Source organism: Stegostoma tigrinum, chromosome 5 (assembly GCF_030684315.1).
Source record: "Stegostoma tigrinum isolate sSteTig4 chromosome 5, sSteTig4.hap1, whole genome shotgun sequence".
Lineage (NCBI taxonomy): Eukaryota > Metazoa > Chordata > Chondrichthyes > Orectolobiformes > Stegostomatidae > Stegostoma > Stegostoma tigrinum.
In genome coordinates this window covers 46,314,079-46,335,271 of record NC_081358.1, presented here as the reverse complement: position 1 = coordinate 46,335,271, position 21,193 = coordinate 46,314,079, and positions in this window count along the sequence as shown.

Genomic DNA, 21,193 nt, shown 5'->3' with positions numbered 1-21,193 from the left:
TTGTTGGGCCGAATGGCCTGTTTCCACACTGTAGGGATTGTATTCTATAACTGATTGATTTTCTTGCAGAGCTGCCTCACTGCTGTCCTCTCTGTTTGGGAAGAGTTAAACAGTTTGTTCAATTATTGTTTTCAAAGTGAATCTACATGATCTTTCTTTGCTCTGTGTCATACACAGCAGAAAGGTCGCGATGAGAATAGGATGGAATTCTCCTTTTAATGTGTCATTTGTGAAATTAAAGACTGAAGAACATTGTGGCATGCAATTTAAAATTCTAAAAATTAATTTTGAGGATGATTAGGCAGTTTGAAGTTTTATTTCTTGTGCATGTCACATATGCAAGGTACACCAAGAGTTAAACCAGACATAATTAAGTAAAAATGTGTCACCGAAGGTATACATTTGGTGCCAATGAGGAAATACAACTTCACAAAAAAAACTGCTGTAATTATGAATGAAGGTTATACATTTGGCCGGATGTGAATAAAAGACGAGGTGAGAATAAGGTGAAAGATTTTCTCACTATTATGGGGCTGGATGGTTTTGATAAAGCGTTTCACCAATAATGGGTGACAGTCACTAGTACTATGGAAAATTCTGAAGCTAATAACATAATGGACTCTTATTGCACTGAGAGTTGCAATTTGGCATGAATTTAGAAATCAGCATGGAAGACATCTTATTAGGAAGCCCAAAGAACAATAAATTCCAGGTCAATCTTTTGATGGCCAAAGAGTGCCATGGCAGAGCCTGTGATAAAGGCAGAAACAAATACTTGCAAATTGCAAGGAAATTCTTTTCCTGAACTGGTAGGGGAGGTTCACTGGATTTCAGTGAGATCCAGGTCACAACAACTAAATTCACAGTCCCAGAGTTAGAAATTTGGTTGGTACCATTGCCACAGTAGCCCGCAATCAAACAAATGCCTCAACTTCCTGTTGTAGTGCTGTACTTGTGGGGAAGCTAATCATATCCAGATAGCATGTAGGATTAGAGGAAACAGTACATAATAACGCACAAGGTGATAGCCATGCACTAGGTCAAAGTCATGGTCAATCCAGAGCTAGATTAGGAGTTTGGAAGACATATATATGTTAGCTATGGAAATGGTAGTAGTTGATGCTACTGACTAGGAGGATCAAAGTTATACTCAGTCATAGCAACAGAAACTGTATGGAGCAAACTTTGTTGAGCCAAATGACTTGCTCCAACATCTTACGGTGATGTGGAAGACAAAAGTAAGAGGGCCGAAAATGTAATTTGCATGCCTGCAATAGAAATGAGTGTTGGAGACTTGTAACCATCATCATTTACAGCTGCAGCAGTATCTGTTATCTCAGAAAGAAAGCGCAAAAATGCTCTAAGTTCAAGGTTCTTGCGAAGATGTGTAGCTCAAGTTGTGGATGAGGATATTGGCTTGAATGCTGAGCTGGCTGGTTATCGTACAGATGTTCAGTCACCATGCTAGGTAACGTCATCAGTGCGGCTTCCGATGAAGCAATGTTGTACTATCTTGCTTAGTGTTTATATAATCCTGTCTGTTAAGTTGGGTTGTGTCATTTCCAATTCTGTTCTGCATGGGTTTTTATAAGGGGTCTGATTCCACACATTTGTTGGTTGCATTATGGGTTGAAATCAGGCCTCTAGGAATTCCCACACTTGCCAGGAATGCCAACTCTAAACAGGTCTATCAGCAAGGACAACATACTCAGACTGCTGGGCCCAAGCCTTACCACACACTTCATCTTTAACAGCCAAATAGACAAACAAATCAATGGTACACCTATGGGGCTCAGCCATCTCAGGACTTGTTGCAGAGGTAGTAATCCAAAGACTGGAACGCACTACCCTTGCCGTCAAACAGCCAAAACTGTGGATCCAATACATGGATGACATGTTTATCTTCATTAAATGCACCAAGTTAGAAGAGACGCATCATCTCATCAACACTATTTTCACTAGGATCAAGTTTACGAGTGAAGAGGAAGACAACAATCAACTTCCATTCCTAGATGCCCATTGTTCTGTCTTGCAACTGCACTGCTGATCTAAAGATGACAACGGGAAATTCATTTTCCAAATATTTTGGCCATTTCTCTGTATTCTCCTTTGGCACCAAATCTATCTTGTTCAATACAAGGACTAGTTGCCTCTTCCCCTCTGGTTGTAAGACTGCCTGCTTCACTTGAGAACATCTGTAACCAAGAGGATCTCTAACATCCATTACTTCTAGAATTACATCTGAGGCATCAAGCACCTTATTCAACTTGCTGCATGGAAATTTTCTTGAGCTTTTACCCTCCAATTTGACCACCTTTTTCTTAAGTTGCTTCTCATCTACTTCTGGTTCTTCTTTAGCTTCAAGTTTCCTTTTCTTTGCAACTTTCTTTTGTCTGGTAAGCTTCTGCTTTTGCTTCAGTTCTTCAAGGCTTTGTTTCCTTTGTTCAGCCTCTCGAAGAACTGCGTCGACCCAGTGAAGCAGTTGAAGCTACCTCGCTGAATGTTTTTAAGGCAAGGCTAGATAAATTTTTGAACAGTAAAGAAATTAAGGGTTATGGTGAGTGGGTGGGTAAGTGAAGCTGAGTCTCAAAAAGAACAGCCATGATCTTATTAAATGGTAGGGCAGGCTCGAGGGGCCGGATGGCCAACTCCTGCTCCTAGTTTTTATGTTCTTATGTTAGGGTAGAATGAATGATCAACGGGAAGTTCCAAACCACAATATATAGGAAGGCAACCTACACTGACCAAATCCTCAATTTCCACAGCCTAATGTCCACAAACGAAGCTGTGTTAGGACACTATTCAAATGAACCAACTGTGCAGGGAGGAGGAAGAACACCTATGCAAGGTATCTGCTAACAATGGATATCCCAACAACTTCATTCACAGGTGCCTACTAGATAGACAATGCCATGAGGATGCAGTCTGCCCCAAGACACTGGCCACACTACCCTATATCAAGAACATATCAGAAGTGACAACGAGAATCCTACAACCACTAGGAATCATGGTAGCACACAAACGCACAGCCACACTACAACAAACACTCACAATGACCAAAGACCCCCTACCCATGACATGCAGGACCAACGTAGCTTACCAAATATCTTGCAATGACTCTACGTCAGCCAAACCAGCAGGAGACTAGCCATCAGGATACACGAACACCAGCTAGCAGCAAAAACAACACGATGAACCTTTCCTTCTCTGTGTACTCAGGCAATGAAGGCCACCAATTTAACTGGGACAACATGACCATCCTAACTCAAGCCAACCACAGACATGCATGGGAATGTCTTGAGACCTGATTTTCAACCCATAGTGCAATCAACAAACATGTGGAATTAGGCTGCTTATACAAACCCATGCAGAACAGAACTGGAAATGACACAACCCAAATAAACAGACCAGATCATATAAATTCCAAATGGAGTAGAGCAACATCGATTCATTGGAGGCCGCACTGACGGTGTTACCTAGCATGGTGATGGGATAGTGTGGGGGAGGGGCTTAGATTAATTCACAGGTCTGCGCAACATCAAGGGCCGAAGGGCCTGTTCTGTGCTGTATTGTTCTATGTTCTATGGTGACGAAATGTCTGTACAACAAAAAGCCAGCTTGGCAAGCAACCCTAAGTCTCTGATACAAAACTGATGGATAATAAACTAGTCATTCTAATAACAGTATTCTGCTCTTAAGTGAAGTTAGGGACGTAGTGAAATATGATGATGTATCCTGTTTCTTGCCATTGGTGACAATAGAAGGCATCAAAAGTCTCAGTATCTTGTACATTTCAATAAGATTACATGTCATTCTTGTAAACTCTAATGAATGAAGTCCTAACCTGTTCCCCCATTATTAATAAGGCAACCCCTTCATCCCAGGAATCAATCCAATGAATCTCTTTTGAACTGCGTCCAGTGTCAGCATATATTATTTTAAAATACAGAGACCAAACCTGTACACATTATTCCAGGTGCTGTCTCACCAACACCTTCGACATTTGTTAGAAGACTCCACTATTTTTAACCGAACAAAAACGGGAACAGCTCTGAGGAATAGTCACTCTCTTCACAGTGACTGCCAGACCTGCTGAGCTTTTCCAGCAATTTCTGTTTTTATCACTATTTTTAAACCCCAATACCTTAGCAATAAAGACCACAAGAGATAATGGGAACTGCAGATGCTGGAGAATCCAAGATAACAAAGTGTGAAGCTGGATGAACACAGCAGGCCAAGCAGCTCCTGAGATGCTGCTTGGCCTGCTGTGTTCATCCAGCTTCACACTTTGTTATCAATAAAGATCACAATTCCATTTACCTTTTTGATCACTTAATGTACCTACACATTAATGTTTTGTGTTTCATGCACAAGCACACCTAGATTCCTTTGTCGACACTGTTTTTTGGAGGTTCTCCCTATTTAAATAATAATCTGCCTTTGATTCTTCATGCTAAAGTCCGTGACCTCATACTTTCATACATTAAACACCATTTGACAGGTTTTTGCCCTTTCACTCAAACAATCTATAGTTTAGTCAACAAAGTGAACTCCCTATCTTCTTGCAGATTTGTTAAGTCCTCCTCACAACAAGCCTTCCCATCCATTTTTGTATCCTTATTAAATTTGAATGCATTGGGCTCTGAACCCTCCACTAATCCTTGTGGCACTCCACAAGTAATGACTTTTCCAGTCTGAAAAATATCCTTTAATTCGCAGCTCTTTGCTTTCTGAGTGTTAACTAAACCTCAATTCATATGCTTCTATCTTGTGTAATAACCAGGGCACTTACAATTGACTTGCATCTATGACTTCATTTCACCACACACCACTGCACTGATACCTTCCTTTGTGAATGAAACTACCTGACTTCCAATTCCTTTTTTTGGCAAATTCTTCTGAAACATCAAGTACCCTCGAATGCCGAATTCCCAGTTTTGGTCACATTGCAACCATGTCTCCATAAGTATCAGGTCTTTTAACTTTATTTGTGCTGTTAACTCTTCTATCTTGTTACAAATTCAAGTGAAGAGCCTTAAACTTTTTTTTTCACCATTAGTACCTTACTCTGGTTCTAATTTCCACTGAACTCTTCTGTGTATAAAATTTTCGAGAAGGGTTGTGAAGAAGGCTGTAGACATGCTCACTGAGCCAGTGGGTTTGGTTGCAAATGTCTTGTCACCCTGCTGGGTAACATGGTTAGTGCACCTCCTGTGAAGTGTCAGTGTTCTGCCGCTTGTTATTTATATGCCTTGGTTTGCTGGGCTGGTTGGTATTATTTCTGGTTTTGTTTCTCAGTGGTTTGTACACAGGGTCTAATTCAGTGTGTTTGTTGATGGAGTTTCAGTTGGAAGACCAGGCCTCCAGGTATTCCCTGGCATGTCTCTGTTTGGCCTGTGCGATTATGGCGGTGTTGCCCCAGTCAATATTGTGTCCCTTGTTGTCCGTGTGTAGTAAGACAAGTGAGAATTGTTCGTGTCTCTTGGTGGGTAGTTGGTGTTCATGTATCTGTATTGTCAGTTTTCTTCCTATGTAGTTTTTCTCACAATCCTTGCATAGTATTTTGCATATTGCCTCAGGTTTGCTGGTTTTGGATATGGGATCCTTTACGTTCATCAGTAGCTCTCGCAGGGTGGTTGTTGGTTTGTGGGCTACTCTGATACCTAGGGGTCTGAGTAGTCTTGTGGTCATCTGTGAAATGTCATTGATGTATGCTAGGGTGATTAATGAGTTTGGTCGTGTTGTATCTTCCTGTTGTGGTCTGTCTCAGAGGTAACAGTGGATTGTGCTTTTCGGGTAGCCATTTCTTTTGAAGCTCGGTATAGGTGCTCCTGTTCTGCTTTGTGTAGTTCTGGGCTTCTGCAATCTACTGTGACTCTTTTAAATAGTGTCCCGATGCAGCTCTGTTTGTGAACGTTGAGGTGGTTGCAAGTGTAATTGAGTATCCGGTCCATATGTGTGATCTTTCTATATACACTAGTCTGGAGTTCCCCAGTGATTTTGCATTCTACCATTATGTCCAGGAAGGATAATCAGTTGTTGTTCTCTCCTTCTTTTGTGAATTTTATCCCGCTGAGGATGTTGTTTATGTGTTGGTGGGTTTTTTCCAGTTTAGCGCATTTAATAATCACAAAGGTGACATCTACATATCAGACCCAAAGTTTGGGTTGTATCGTGGGAAGTGCTGTCTGTTCTAACCTTTGCATTACTGTTTCTGCAATCTGTCCTGATATCGAGGATCCCATTGGTGTTCCATTGATTTGTTTGTATATGTTGTTGTTGAAGGTGAAGTAGATTATGAGGCATAAATCTAGTAGTTTCATGGTGGTGTCCTTGTTGATGTTGTTGGTATCCTGGGTTGTTTGCTCACTTGATTTATCTAGCAGTGTGACAATTGTTTCTTTTACTAGGTTCATGTTTACGGGTGTAAACAGTGCTGTTAAGTCGAAGGATATCATCATCTAGTCCTCATCTATCTTGGCGTCCTTGATGATGTTGAGGAATTCTTGGCATGGGTGTGTGGAGTGGGTAGTGTCATCCACTAAATATTTTAATTTCTGTTGTAACCTCACCCACAACCCGAGCTACAAATCCTCTTGAAAACGTTATACACAGAAGAGTTCAGTGGAAATTAGAACCTGATTAAGCTAATTATGGTTAAAAAAATGTCAAAGTTTAAGACTCTTTGAATTTATCACAGAATCTGTCCCCCTCAGACCCATTGTTTCACAGCCAGGTACACCAAACCATAGACCTGCCAAGGAACTACAACAGAAATCTATCTCTGATTCCACCCTCTGTTTCTCACCTTCTGAGACTGAGAAAGAGAGGGGCAGAAAGGTAGAGTGAAAAACAGAGGGGGAGAAAGATGGGAATGGAACCAGAGACTGAGGAAAAACATGGGGTTGAGAACTGGGGTGCAGGGAACAAATGGGTGGGGGGAGAAATGGGTGGACAGAATTGGGGGTGAGAAATGGAGGGGAAACAGCAGGGGGTAGAAACATGGGTGTAGAAACTGGTGGTATGCTGGTGGGGGAGAAACAGGGATATTGGGTGTCAGGGCCAATCTGCTGTTCCTGGAAGCCCAGCCTGCTAGGGCTAAACCAGCAATACAGATTAAATGTGAGGCTACTTTCCCAACAATAATGTTCAAATAGACAACCCACAACTTCTGTATTGGTTCATCTAAAAAATTAATGCTCGAGGAACGACATAAACACAAAGTTGTTATTGTTGACTGTCCATCCTTTTTATCTCCTTGGGTTAAACACAGAAGAGAATGGATTGGGTTTAGGTTTAAGATTTTTTAAATGATTATACCTGAGCTAATCCTAACTCACCCAAAATTTAGAGATTAACATTAGCCCTGTTTGTTCTTGCTTGGATTGCCTAATTATTTTAAACTCATGGCCAAAAAACTCATTGAATCTGTGCCCATTTTACAGCAGAATAACAGTCATAAAAGTGTCCAGTCAGGTTCAAGTGATTTTCTGGTATATATTCCATGATTTACGTTGCAATTAGATGTGTAATTCTGTAGGTCTGGCCAAGGTTAAACAGAAGTTTGATTGCCATTTTTGGCACTCAATTTCTGTAGACCATCATTTCAAATCTGATGCTGTTGAGAACTGCAGTAAATATTTAAGCTCACTTTCTGCAACAACTTCAGTATTTGGAACATTAATAATCCCTTTAAATGTTTTGAGAAATCCCATCATTATTTATTTATGTTAATGCTTTTGATTATCCTCAACATTTTTTTCCCATCTTAGCTGACTCCTTACGGTTCTATGGGCTTCAGTATCTTAGTTAAATGGCACTTACACAAGGTTGAACCTTAAAAATATAACTGAGTGTCAATGTGTCCATAATGGGTACATCACTGTGAAATTTCATTGCTTGACAATCGTATGATTCTATGATAGGAAGATGAATACAGATTCAGCAGTTGCCTTCACAAAGCATTTGGATAAATACTTGGGCACCTCCTATTTTCAATATAATTGGCAAGGTGCCTGTAGAGGTAACAGCCTGAAACTTAAAATGACAACTGTTAGGCTTTATTTGAGTTATTATTTATTCTTTACAAAAGGGAGAAACATTTTAGCCATCACCTGACTATTTTTGATGAATTTCCAATTTTGTTCTTGACGTCGAGTCGTAGAAAAGTTGTACATTCACTTTTGGTTAATATTTTATAAAAATGATTTATTTTCTTTCAATCATACTGTCAACTTTATAATGTGTACAAACATATCTGTAAGTTGCCTAAGATGTATCTTTGATATTCTTAGTGGCAATGCCTGGAAACTATCTAGGTTAAGGAATAGAGGGATATGGACCATGTGCAGGCAGAAGGGATTTGTTCAGAATAGAATCATGGTGTGTGCAGATATGGTGGGCCAAAGGACCTGTTCCTGGGTCCTGCACTATATGTTCTAATTACATCTAAGGAGAGTTCAGCTTCTGGTTTTAAAGGCTTTTAGTTAACACAAACACACAGCCAGGTTAAACCAGCAAAGTCCCAGGCAATTAAGCCTTAAAGCCTCTAAGTGAATTTCAGTAGGCAATCTGTGTACAAGGCATTCCTTTATGGTGTTGCAAAATCACTTGGAAAGAACTCACACTATTCAAGAATAACACTGAGATAAGACATTACACCTGCCCATCTGTGTGGAACATTTGAGGAATGAAAGATGGACGGAGACCATCCAGCACATATGTCATTCTGCTTCATCAAATGTAGGAGAATATAACAGAGAATAGAATCAGTTAGCAAGAGCAGAGGCCTTTTGTCTTTACTGAAAGAAGCCATTGGCTGATGAAGATTTTAGTTTGGGGGCAGTTTTTTTGTATTTGCTTGGTTTAACCCTACAGATTTAAGAAAGGGCACTTAGACATGTTTTTCTCTTCAGGGGTTGGTGGGAAATCAATAGACTGCTAGTTATTAAAGATACATTTTTTAACTGGCATGTATCTGTCTTGACAATGCGACCAAACATTCTATTAAGTGAACCACGGCTTTCTAATCAGTTGACAGCACATGACTAAGACAACAGTTCTAATAATCTAGAGGTCATGACTTTCAAGAATGAGAAAGTGATGAAGTTGTAACTTGTTGGCTGCCATACCTTTCATTGTCATTCACATCTGGTGTCCATACTCCAAAATGGGTGCTAAGTAGTGAACAAAAACTGATTTTACTCCTTTATAACTGGCAACACTTAAGACTAAGTAAAGTGACCCAACTAAATCAACATGAACCACAATCAAATCTGTGCTATCTGGTCAGTAAGTTATAGCATTTACACATTAAGCTACATACTGGAACCTCTTGAAAGGCAAAATCTTCAGTGTAAAATGCAAAATCTTGAGATCTTGGGTAATTCGATTTCTTAGTTCTGGAAAATATATAATCTTTTGATTTTGAAATGTAATTTCTACAACGGAGGGTACTTTGATGGTTCATACAATCAGGTTAGCCCCAAACAAAAGAGACTTGACTTGAGTGAAGTGTCATCCAGTTCATCTTTACACTTTAGATTCTTCACCTTCATTGGACCTTCTCTCCAGCTCCAAATATGTCTTTGAATCATACATTGGGATGCATGAATGGCCAAATATGGATGTGTACATGTACAGTAGTTTCTGTTCCTTTTCTGACTTTCCCAGAAGGTAATGATTTCAAGAACTTGGCCAATGTTGCAATATCGATGAATCTTGACCAGGTTGTCACCAAGGACGCAAGTCCTCTGTTATGTTAGGTAAATGCAATTGCACTTTAACATTATTACCAAAATGACCTTCAGTTACAGTCATGATCCTAGATAACTCACAAGAATAAACATTATATGCCGGAAACAAAAATCAAATGTCAACAACGGCTCACATTTATATGGCACTTTTAATGTAGTAAAGTGTAAATTATGGGAATATTGTCTGTCAAAATTTGACACAAATGCGCATATAAATATATGACGACAGGCAGTTGGCCATAGAGATAGGAAATAAGAATTGATCTAAAGGAGGAGATAGGGGTGGGCTTAGAAATAGTTAAGGAGAGAATTTCAGAACTTATGGTCTTGGCAGTTGAACATTTAGCCAACAGCGTTGGAGGAATTAACTCGGTGGAGCACAAGAGGCTAGAATTAGAAAAGTACAGATATTTCGGAGTGTTCTGAGGCTTGAGGTGATTACAAAGGTAGGGAGGAGTGAAGCCATGAAAGGATTATCACCCGTGGCTAGTGTAGCAAACAAGACGGAAAGCCAAATTATGAACAAGGCTAGTCCGGTTCTGCAAAAACCCTTGTGGTACACTTTAAAGTCTGACTGTTGTTTAGACTTTTGAATTTGCTTTGAATTTCCACTTTATTTACTTTCAAATAGAATGCTTGAGGCTGAAAAGGAGAGTGAGCTTTAGCTGGCCGTCAGCACCAGGAAACCAATCTATTCACTGCAATAATAAAATCGAAAATGTGCATATTTTAAATAGAATTTACAGCACTGAAACAGGTCACTCTAACTGGCTCGTACCAATATTCATTCTCTCACCACTTCATGCACCTCGCTGTTCCATTTTGTCACATGGTTCCCACCCTCCTTGTCAAACTCCATTTAAGAAGCCAAGTACTGCAACCCATAAAGGAGGTGAAAGAGAAAATACAGGTAATGCTCAGTTGGTTAGTTATATATCAGGTGGGAAGACAGCCACTGCAGACGACCACTTCAAACATTAATTCTTCTGTTCTCTTCTCCATTGATGACCAGCTTTGAGTTTTTGTAGATTTCTGCTTTTCTTTTACTTTACGTTTCTGTTCTTTGCTGCTCTTTTTGAAAAAAAACATTTTTAATATTGAAAAAGACACATAGGTTGAGTAACAGGGAGATGGCACGGAATGAAAAGCTCATTTGGAGAGCAGGTGCAGACATGCTGAGCCGCATGCTTTCTCTTTCTCTGTGTGTGTGTGATATCATAGTTTCTGTGATTAAAAGGGTACTGAGGCATGTGGAATTGTTGGATCATTGAAATTAAGATGCAATTCAGCTGTAACCTTATTGAAAGGTTGAATTGTTGAGTTGTTCTTCCAGTTGCAATGTTTCTAAAGCCAGCAACTGGATTGCTTTTCTGAATCATCAAGTCTTCTCAACATACTGGAACATGTTGAGTGGTGATATGATAAATGTGGTGAGTTGTAGTCATTGAGCTCGGAATGAAGACATCGAGGCAGAATTATTGACAAAAGCTGATGAGTATTTTGCTAAAGCCTTGATGCCAGCTCTGATTAAGAGTTTGCATTAATGCAGCTTCTTTTTTTCAGAAGTCATTGCGTTCCTGTTCAACACCAACATTTCTGTTTATGTTTTATTAATTTCCAAGCATTTACCATTTTCTATTTTTCTCCAGTTATCAGTTTGAACTGCACATTGTGCCAAAACCAGTGGTCACTAGTAACAGCCAACTTTAAGAAGAGACATCTTGACAAGTTAAAGTGACAAAAAGGAGTAAAATCTGAGACAAGACTTGAAAGCCTGCAATGTTTGGAGTTTAAAATCACTGCAGTTCCAGAGTAGAGTGTGCACATCAAATACTTTGACAGAATGTGACCTTCTCTCTAGTTGCCCTGAGGGCGGTTACGAGTCAACCACATTGCTGTGGGTTTGGATCCAATGTAGGCCTGGGCAAGTAGGATGGCAGATTTCCTTCACTAAAGGACATTCGATGTGACAGTCAACGGTGAGTACGTGGTCACGTTGGGCTAGTATTCATTTTAAATTCCAGAATTTTATTGAATCCAAATTTTACAACTGCCATGTTGTGATTCAAACTAAAGTCCTCAGAACGTTAGCCTGTGATTCTGGATTATGAGTGCAGTGACACCACCACTAAACCAACCCTACCTCCAAAGGTAGTGATACATGTTTCTGAATGCACTCATCCCCTAAAAATATCTGAATGAAAGTAACAGAGTAACAGAGACAAAAGTTGCTGTCCCAGATATTACAACAATTACGCTCTAAATCACACCTGATAAAACGTAATTCTGTTTTTAAAAAGGATAACACAATTTGCTGAGTGCACATTGGCTGCATGGTTCCCTGCATTACAATAGGAATGACTCTTCAAAGGTGCCTTTAACAGTGAAGGGCTTTGTACATCCTGAGGCTCTGAAAGGGTCAATGTAAATGCAAAATGATGAACCTGTTCATCAGTATCAATGTGACAACTAGTTGAGTGGCTGACTATTCATTATCTTCATTTCAATTACCAGCTTCGGCAAGAATGATTAAAAAATTCTTTTTGCAGTTTTGCTGCAAGGAAAATTTTCTGTATCATGTCTTTTTGCAGTTCAGACTTCTATCACAGATCCTCTTGCATGTGGTTCACTTTAGCCATTTCCATTTGTCTTTATAATAGACTCAGAAACAGGAACGGGTGAAGAAGATGAAGGAGTCACACACAATGGCGTGCGGTTGGACTAGGTTTGGTTATGTTGTGACAGGGCTGGTGAGAAAGTGTTGGGGCATCATGGGACTTCCCCTAGTGGCTCTAAAACTAATTTCTTTCAGCATCAGAAATTAATCCTAGAGGTTAAGAAGTTGATAGGTACTGTTATAGCCCATGTCTCCATAAAGTGCCAATTCCTTATTCATTTTCGTAACGTGGCATGGTACTGGCAAGGGCAATATTTATTGCCCTTCTTAATTGCCTCTGAGAAGGCAATTGTGTGCCACTTTCTTGAAGTGCTGCGTTTCACCAGGCACACCACCACTGTGCCATCGGGGAAAGACTTCCAGAAATTTGACCCAGCAACAATGAAGGAACACCAAGAGAGTGGTGTGTGCTTTGCAGGAGAGCCTACAGGTCACTGCCCTGTCCATTCTAACAACTCTACAACACTAGGAGTACAAAACATTCCAGTTCCATGAAGTTTGCTGCTTATTTCTTTAGAGATAAGGGGAACTGCAGATGCTGGAGAATCCAAGATAATAAAATGTGAGGCTGGATGAACACAGCAGGCCGAGCAGCATCTCAGGAACACAAAAGCTGACGTTTCAGGCCTAGATCCTTCATCAGAGAGGGTGATGGGGAGAGGGTTCTGGAATAAATAGGGAGAGAGGGGGAGGCGGACCGAAGATGGAGAGAAAAGAAGATAGGTGGAGAGGAGAGTATAGGTGAGGAGGTAGGGAGGGGATAGGTCAGTCCAGGGAAGACGGACAGGTCAAGGAGGTGGGATGAGGTTAGTAGGTAGGAAATGGAGGTGCGGCTTGAGATGGGAGGAAGGGATGGGTGAGAGGAAGAACAGGTTAGGGAGGCAGAGACAGGCTGGGCTGGTTTTGGGATGCAGTGGGAGGAGGGGATGAGCTGGGCTGGTTGTGTGATGCCGTGGGGGGAGGGGACGAACTGGGCTGGTTGTGGGATGCGGTGGGGGAGGGGGAGATTTTGAAGCTGGTGAAGTCCACATTGATACCATTGGGCTGCAGGGTTCCCAAGCGGAATATGAGTTGCTGTTCCTGCAACCTTCGGGTGGCATCCTTGTGGCACTGCAGGAGGCCCATGATGGACATGTCATCTAAAGAATGGGAGGGGGAGTTAAAATGGTTCGCGACTGGGAGGTGCAGTTGGTTATTGCGAACCGAGCAGAGGTGTTCTGCAAAGCAGTCCCCAAGCCTCCACTTAGTTTCCCCAATGTAGAGGAAGCCACACCAGGTACAATGGATACAGTATACCACATTGGCGGATGTGCAGGTGAACCTTTGCTTAATATGGAAAGTCATCTTGGGGCCTGGGATGGGGGTGAGAGAGGAGGTGTGGGGGCAAGTGTAGCATTTCCTGCAGTTGCAGGGGAAGGTGCCAGGTGTGGTTGGGTTGGAGGGCAGTGTGGAGCGAACAAGGGAGTCACGGAGAGAGTGGTCTCTCCGGAAGGCAGACAAGAGTGGGGATGGAAAAATGTCTTGGGTGGTGGGGTTGGATTGTAGATGGCGGAAGTGTCAGAGGATGATGCGTTGTATCCGGAGGTTGGTGGGGTGGTGTGTGAGAATGAGGGGGATCCTCTTAGGGCGGTTGTTGCGGGGGCGGGGTGTGAGGGATGTGTTGCGGGAAATGCGGGAGACGTGGTCAAGGGCGTTCTCGACCACTGCGGGGGGAAAGTTGCGGTCCTTGAAGAACTTGGACATCTGGGATGTGCGGGAGTGGAATGCTTCATCGTGGGAGCAGATGCGGCGGAGGCGGAGGAATTGAGAATAGGGGATGGAATTTTTGCAGGAGGATGGGTGGGAGGAGGTGTATTCTAGGTAGCTGTGGGAGTTGGTAGGCTCTGAAATGGACATCAGTAACTAGCTGGTTGCCTGAGAAGGAGACTGAGAGGTCCAGGAAGGTGAGGGATGTGTTGGAGATGGCCCAAGTGAACTGAAGGTTGGGGTGGAAGGTGTTGGTGAAGTGGATGAACTGTTCGAGCTCCTCTGGGAAGCAAGAGGCAGCGCCGATACAGTCATCAATGTAACGGAGGTAGAGGTGGGGTTTGGGGCCTGTGTAGGTGTGGAAGAGGGACTGTTCCACGTAACCTACAAAGAGGCAGGCATAGCTGGAGCTCATGCGGGCGCCCATGGCCACCCCCTTTGTCTGTAGGAAGTGGGAGGAATCGAAAGAGAAGTTATTGAGGGTGAGGACGAGTTCAGCTAGGTGGATGAGGATGTCGGTGGAGGGGCACTGGTCAGGCCTGCAGGACAAGAAGAAGCGGAGGGCCTTGAGGCCATCTGCATGAGGAATACAGGTGTATAGGGACTGGACGTCCATGGTGAATATGAGGTGTTGGGGGCCAGCGAGTTGGAAGTTCTGGAGGAGGTGGAGGGCATGGGTGGTGTCACGGACGTAGGTAGGGAGTTCCTGGACCAAAGGGGAGAAAATGGAGTCCAGATAGGTGGAGATGAGTTCGGTGGGACAGGAACAGGCTGAGACAATGGGTCGACCAGGGCAGGTAGGTTTGTGGATTTTGGGAAGGAGATAGAAACGGGCCGTGCGGGGTTGGGGAATAATAAGGTTGGAGGCTGTGGGTGGGAGGTCCCCTGAGGTGATGAGGTCATGAATGGTGTTGGAGATGACGGTTTGGTGCTCGGTGGTGGGGTCATGATCAAGGGGGCGGTAGGAGGAGGTGTCGGAGAGTTGGCGTTTGGCCTCGGCGATGTAGAGGTCAGTGCGCCATACTACCACTGCGCCTCCCTTGTCTGCGGGTTTGATGGTGAGGTTGGGGTTGGAGCGGAGGGCTGCCCGTTCTGCGGGGGAGAGGTTGGAGTGGGTGAGAGGGGTGGAGAGGTTGAGGCGGTTAATGTTTCGACGGCAGTTGGAGATGAAGAGGTCGTGGGAGGGTAGGAGGCCTGGCGGTGGTGTCCAGGAGGAGGACTTGTGTTGGAGGTGGGTGAAGGGGTAAGTGGAGGGAGGGTTAAGCTCCCGGTTGAAGAAGTAAGCGTGGAGGCGAAGGCGTTGGAAAAACTGCTGTATGTCCAAACATAACTGGTATTCGTTGATGTGTGGTTGTAGGGGGACAAAGGTGAGCCCTTGCTTAGGACTGACCGTTCGTCCTCAGTCAGTGGGAAGTCTGCGGGGATGGTGAAGATGCGGCAGGACTCAGTGTGGCTGTCTACTCTGGGGTTGCTGGCTGTGGAGGTTGTGGGCAGATTTATTCCAGAACCCTTTCCCCATCCCCCTCTCTGATGAAGGGTCTAGGTCCGATACGTCAGCTTTTGTGCTCCTGAGATGCTGCTTGGCCTGCTGTGTTCATCCAGCTCCACACTTGCTTATTTCTTTAGCCTGGTAGCCATTCTTATTTCTTATTTCAATCTCAATACTGTCTTCAAGCAGGACCAACTGTCTGTCTCTCCCACTAATATTTTTCACTAGCCCTCAGTGCTATTGCAGCAGGATTCCAACCAACTCAATTTTATCTGATTCTTTGTGTTCATGGCTGAACTCACTTGACCTGCAATGTACAGCAGAATCAATGCCATCACTTTATGGTAGGCGCTAGTCCTGCCCTGCCTCAACTCCAGTGTCACCTTTAGTACTTCAGGCTGAATATTTTATTTAATTTTAATAGAAAATATGCTTTGTTTCTGATATAGTTTTCTTTATATGGTCTCACAGTGTGTGACAAGGAAGCTGTAGTAACAAGCCATAAACAATCATTTTAAAGCATATTCTAGGTATAGCACAGTCACAAACAAACAAAAAACAAGTTGCAAGTCTTGAAAATATGAATTATGTACAAAATGTTCCAAAAACAGAGATCAACAAATGTCTGAAAAGTGAAGGAAATTAATTACTATTTTTGGTGCAGGTCCATCATTGGAATTTACAAGAATACTGTCACATGGCAAAAGCATGTTGACCTAATTTCAATCATTTCTCCACTGTACTCAAACTAAGTACTTTGACCAAATAATTGCATTGCCTTGAAAGGATATTGGATTAGAAATTCCTCTCAAGTGGTGATGCAAAATGTTTGATACTTGATCAGCTGCCTACCAAACAAAGCATTGGATAATTCATTCTCTTGACTACAATAGGATTAAATTCCAGGCCATGCCCCTAATAAACAGCTTATTTTCTGTTTTCGCCACTGCTCACAATGTATTTCTACCACTTTATCTTCAACACACTCCTTTCTTTTTCAGAGTCGAAGAATGATACAGCATGTAAACAGGCCATGCAGCCTACTTTGCCTGAGCCTGTTCTCTGAAAACATTACCCATGGTCTCATTTCCTTGTGCTTCCCCATAGCTCTGCAATCCTTTTCTTTTGGAGATTTTGTTTCATTCATTCATAGGATGCAGGTGTCACTGGCTAGACCACTAGCATTTATTGCCCACCTCTGCTAATCTTTAAGAAGACATTGTTCACAGAATTACTACAACATGAAAGCAGGCCATTTGGCCCATTGAGTCCACACCAACCCTCCGAAGAGCATCCCACCCAGACCCAGCCCCATACCCTATCAACGTAACCATGCATCTCCCATGGCTAAACCACCTAGCGTGCTCATCTTTGGAAACTGGAGCACCCAGAGAAAACCTCCCATAGACAAAGGGAGAACATGCAAATTTCACACAGACAGTCACACAAGAGTGGATTTGAACCCAGGCCTATGGTGCTGTGAGGCAGCAGTGCTAACACTGAGCCACCGTGCCACCCCTTGATGAGCGTCTTCTTGAACCATCACAATTTGGCTGGTATTAGCACTCCCACCGTGCTATTAGGAAGGGAGTTCCAGAATTTTGAACCAGCAAGTGTGAAGGAATGATGATATAAATGCACATCAGGAAGATGCAGAACTTGGAGGGATACACGCAGGTGGTGGTCTTTTCATTTATTTGTTCCCCTTAATCTTCTTAGTGGCAGAGGTTACAGATTTGGCACATACTGCTGAAAAAGCCATGGTGAGTTACTGCAGTGCAACCATGGATGGGACATATTGCTGCCAATGTGTGCCAGTGGTAAACAGAATGGCAATCAAGTGGGCTGCTTTGTTCTGGATGGTGTCAAGCGTCTTGATGTTGTTGGAGCTGCACTCATCCAGACAATTGGGGAATAATCCATCACACTCTCGACTTATATCGTGTAAATGGGGGACAGACTTTGAGAAGTCAAGAGGTGAATTGTTCACTCTAGGATTCTCAACAACCAACCTGAAAATTATTGTTAAATCTGCTGCCGCTACACTTTTATGCACTGTTTTCCAACTTAGTGAATAAAAATAATCTCGTCATCTTGGCTCTCTGCCAATTATTTTAATGTTGTGTCCTCTAATTTTTGACCTTCCTGTGAGTGGAAAGAATTTCTTTCTGTCTGTTCCATCAAAACCCCTCATAATTTTGAACACCTCTGTTAAATCTCCCTCTCCTCTATAAGGAGAATAAAATTTCTCTATTTTTCTCTACATAACTAAAATTCTTCAGCACTGATATTATTCTAATAAACCTTTCTCTCATTTTCTCCTCAGACTTATGTCCTTTCCAATTGTAATTGAAAACAAGGTAATTTTTTTTTCTGTGATACAACCTTCAGCAATCACACTATATAACCTGGAATTCTCCTGTCAAACTTCTTTGCCTTATTAGCATTCTCCATGTGTGCATGAACGTCTGCAAAATGTAGCCTCATTGACTATGCCTTCAATAATTATCCCTATCACCTCATTCCTGCTTCATGTAAGCTGTTTCCGACTGTAAAGTAAGTTCAGTCGTTTATGTGTAGCATCACCTGTTTCTGCCTCAGCCTCAGCTTATTTGTTCCTTCTGCATTCAACTATGCGTTTTTTACCATTGACTTGACTATTCGAATGTACTCCCATTCATCTTCCTATCTTCCACCATTGACCATGGTTGAGCAAGGCTTCAATTTTAAATTCAAGACTTATTTTCATATTTCTTCATAGCTTCACCGCTTCCTCTCTCTGCAGCCTCGTCCTGGCTGCACTCCTCCAATTCTGGCCTTCCACGCATTCCCAACTTTTTTACTACACCTGTAGTCACTTTGCTCTCAACTACTCCTGTGCTGAGCTCTGTACCTCTTTCTCCTCCTCTAAAGAGAGCCTAAGCTGTTAATTACCTATCCCAGTACTTCCTTAAGTAATTTTGTGTCAATTTTTAAAAAATTAACATTCTTGTGAAGCACCTTGGAACATTTTACCAGATTAAATATGTTTTATAAGCATATAAGCAAGGTGTTTTTGTTGTTTCTATAAAAATACAAATTGTGTATGCAGAATAATTCAGGTGTTTACTGAGATGCTGTATATTTCTGGAATTTTATTTTACCCTAGTTATAAGTTTCCATCTCTTGACAGGACCTGTCCCGAGTGCAGTTTTCAAAACCAGTGATTTATGCTATGAGTAGATATGCAGTAGCTGGAGGATTGGAGCTGTACGATGACTGATTTAAATGTCACGGAACAAAGTGATATCATGGGAGTATACTGCAGATGTTTTGGTGAATTGGGAAGCTAAATAGAAGACTTTTTGCATTCACAGTAATTGCATAATATACTATCCTTACTTCCCTCTCCCAAGTGTTCTACAAATAGATCATAGGAAGTTAATGAGGCATATGTGAAGTGGCAAAAAACTCACGAGGCCTCATAGCAGAAATCCCTCCAAAAACTCAACGCACTGTAGAAATAGCCAAAAAAAACATTTAGCCCTAGACGCCACAATTATCATCATAACTCATTTAGAAATTAAAAATAGTCATGTCCAGATTAAATTGTACTGGGGAGAAGAACAGGACTTGATTAATATTTGACTGAATGCCATTTGATTGTAATGTTAAAACACTACCAAATTTATCATTCAGTAAAATATAATTTAGCGTTTAGTTAAATTAGGGTAAAAGGTGTGACATCCTCATACTTAAACTAAAAGCACCTGGAACTACAATTAGGGATAATGGGAACTGAAGGGTCTAGGCCCGAAACGTCAGCTTTTGTGCTCCTGAGATGCTGCTTGGCCTGTTGTGTTCATCCAGCTTCACATTTTATTATCTTGGAACTACAATTAGTTTGTCCTTCCAATTTTCAGCTTCAAATCGTTTGTGAAATCTGAAATTTGATTTAACATTATATTTTGTGAGACTGGGGTTTCAGAGCGCACAAAAATTTCTGTATTTTTTTAGACCATAAAAACAAAAATTGCAAAGCCAGAAAATTTGTCCCATGTATATTGGGCTCTAACTTTTGCATTCATCAGCATTTGCATTATTTTAACCCAGATGCTTTGTCACTCTCCAGCTCTGGAGGGAGTTACCAGCTGAAACTACATAATTTCGACTTTGCTAGTTGCTTCTGTTACACAGTTAACATGTTCTCTGCGCACACCACAATATAAACCAAAGAGATTTAACGTGCTGGCACATAGAATGTGCTGACTTTATAATGAACTATTTACCTTAACAGCAGTATTTATTATTATCAGGAGAGTCAAGGCACCAGTACTAAACATACACTCCTTAAGTGAAGTGGGGCCATGAAACTGAGAGGAATACATTAGGAGCACTGAGACTTAAGTGGGCAGAAGTACAGACAGATAATTAATGTGTGTGATCAGTTACACAATGTACCTTGTACCAATTTGGGAGATTTGAGCTCATGAGTCGAGAATATTCACATGCATTCATTCTACTTCAGCACAAGCCTAAAACATTTTGGTTTAAATTTTTTCCAATGGTGCAATACATCAAATTCTCAGAGTAATGCATATTATAATTCAGTTCCTAAGTCTGACGAAGATGTGATGCAAAGGGTTACTCACAGATCATTATCACACTGATGGAAAAATCCTTTAAGATGAGTTCAGATGCCAGAATTCAAATTGTAAATTCCAATTTCAAGAAACTCAGAAAGTAGCGTCATTGCTAAAACATGCCCATGCAAATCCTGTTTCTCTTTCCCCAGTATTTTTCACATGCCATTCTTTCTCATTCACACTGTAGTCATTGGAGTCAAAGTTGTATAGGACTCGACATGCTGACCTCTTGCTACACCACTTTGCCTGTTTTGGTGAGAACAAAGTCAGAAATCGCATGACACCAGATTATAGTCCAACAAGTTTATTTGAAAACATATGCTTTCAAAGCCTGGCTCTTTCTTCAGGTGTTAGTGAGAGAGGAAGTATCAGGCAGAGAATTTATAAGTAAAAGATCAAAGGGTCACACCACTGAGTTAAATCTTTGATCAGTCAGAAGGTTTTTCAGTGATTAATCTGTATATCCAAACCCCTGAATTCCTTTCAAGTCACTGTCCTGAGAGAACTAAAGGTTTAATCAGTGTAAGTAAGAAATGAAATTTTAGGTCAGACAATGCATGTTAGGCGTGAGGCGTTGTTTAGAATCTGTTTGTGTTTTGGTTTGGAGTCAGGCTGATTTTGTTTCTAAAGTAGAGTTTTTAAAATGTCACATTGACTGACTCTCTGTGAATTGTGTGCTTTTTGAACAAAGTAGAATGTATCTGCAAATACAGATTCTTTCACGTGTGTGTGTGTATGTGTGTGTGTGTCTGTCTGTGTGTGTGTGTGTGTGTGTGTGTGTGTGAGTGTGTGTGTATGTGTGTGTGTCTGTCTGTGTCTGTGTGTGTGTGCGTGTGTAAGTGTGTGTGTATGTGTGTGTGTGTGTGTGTGTACTTACAGAGAATATTTTCAAGGCCACTGT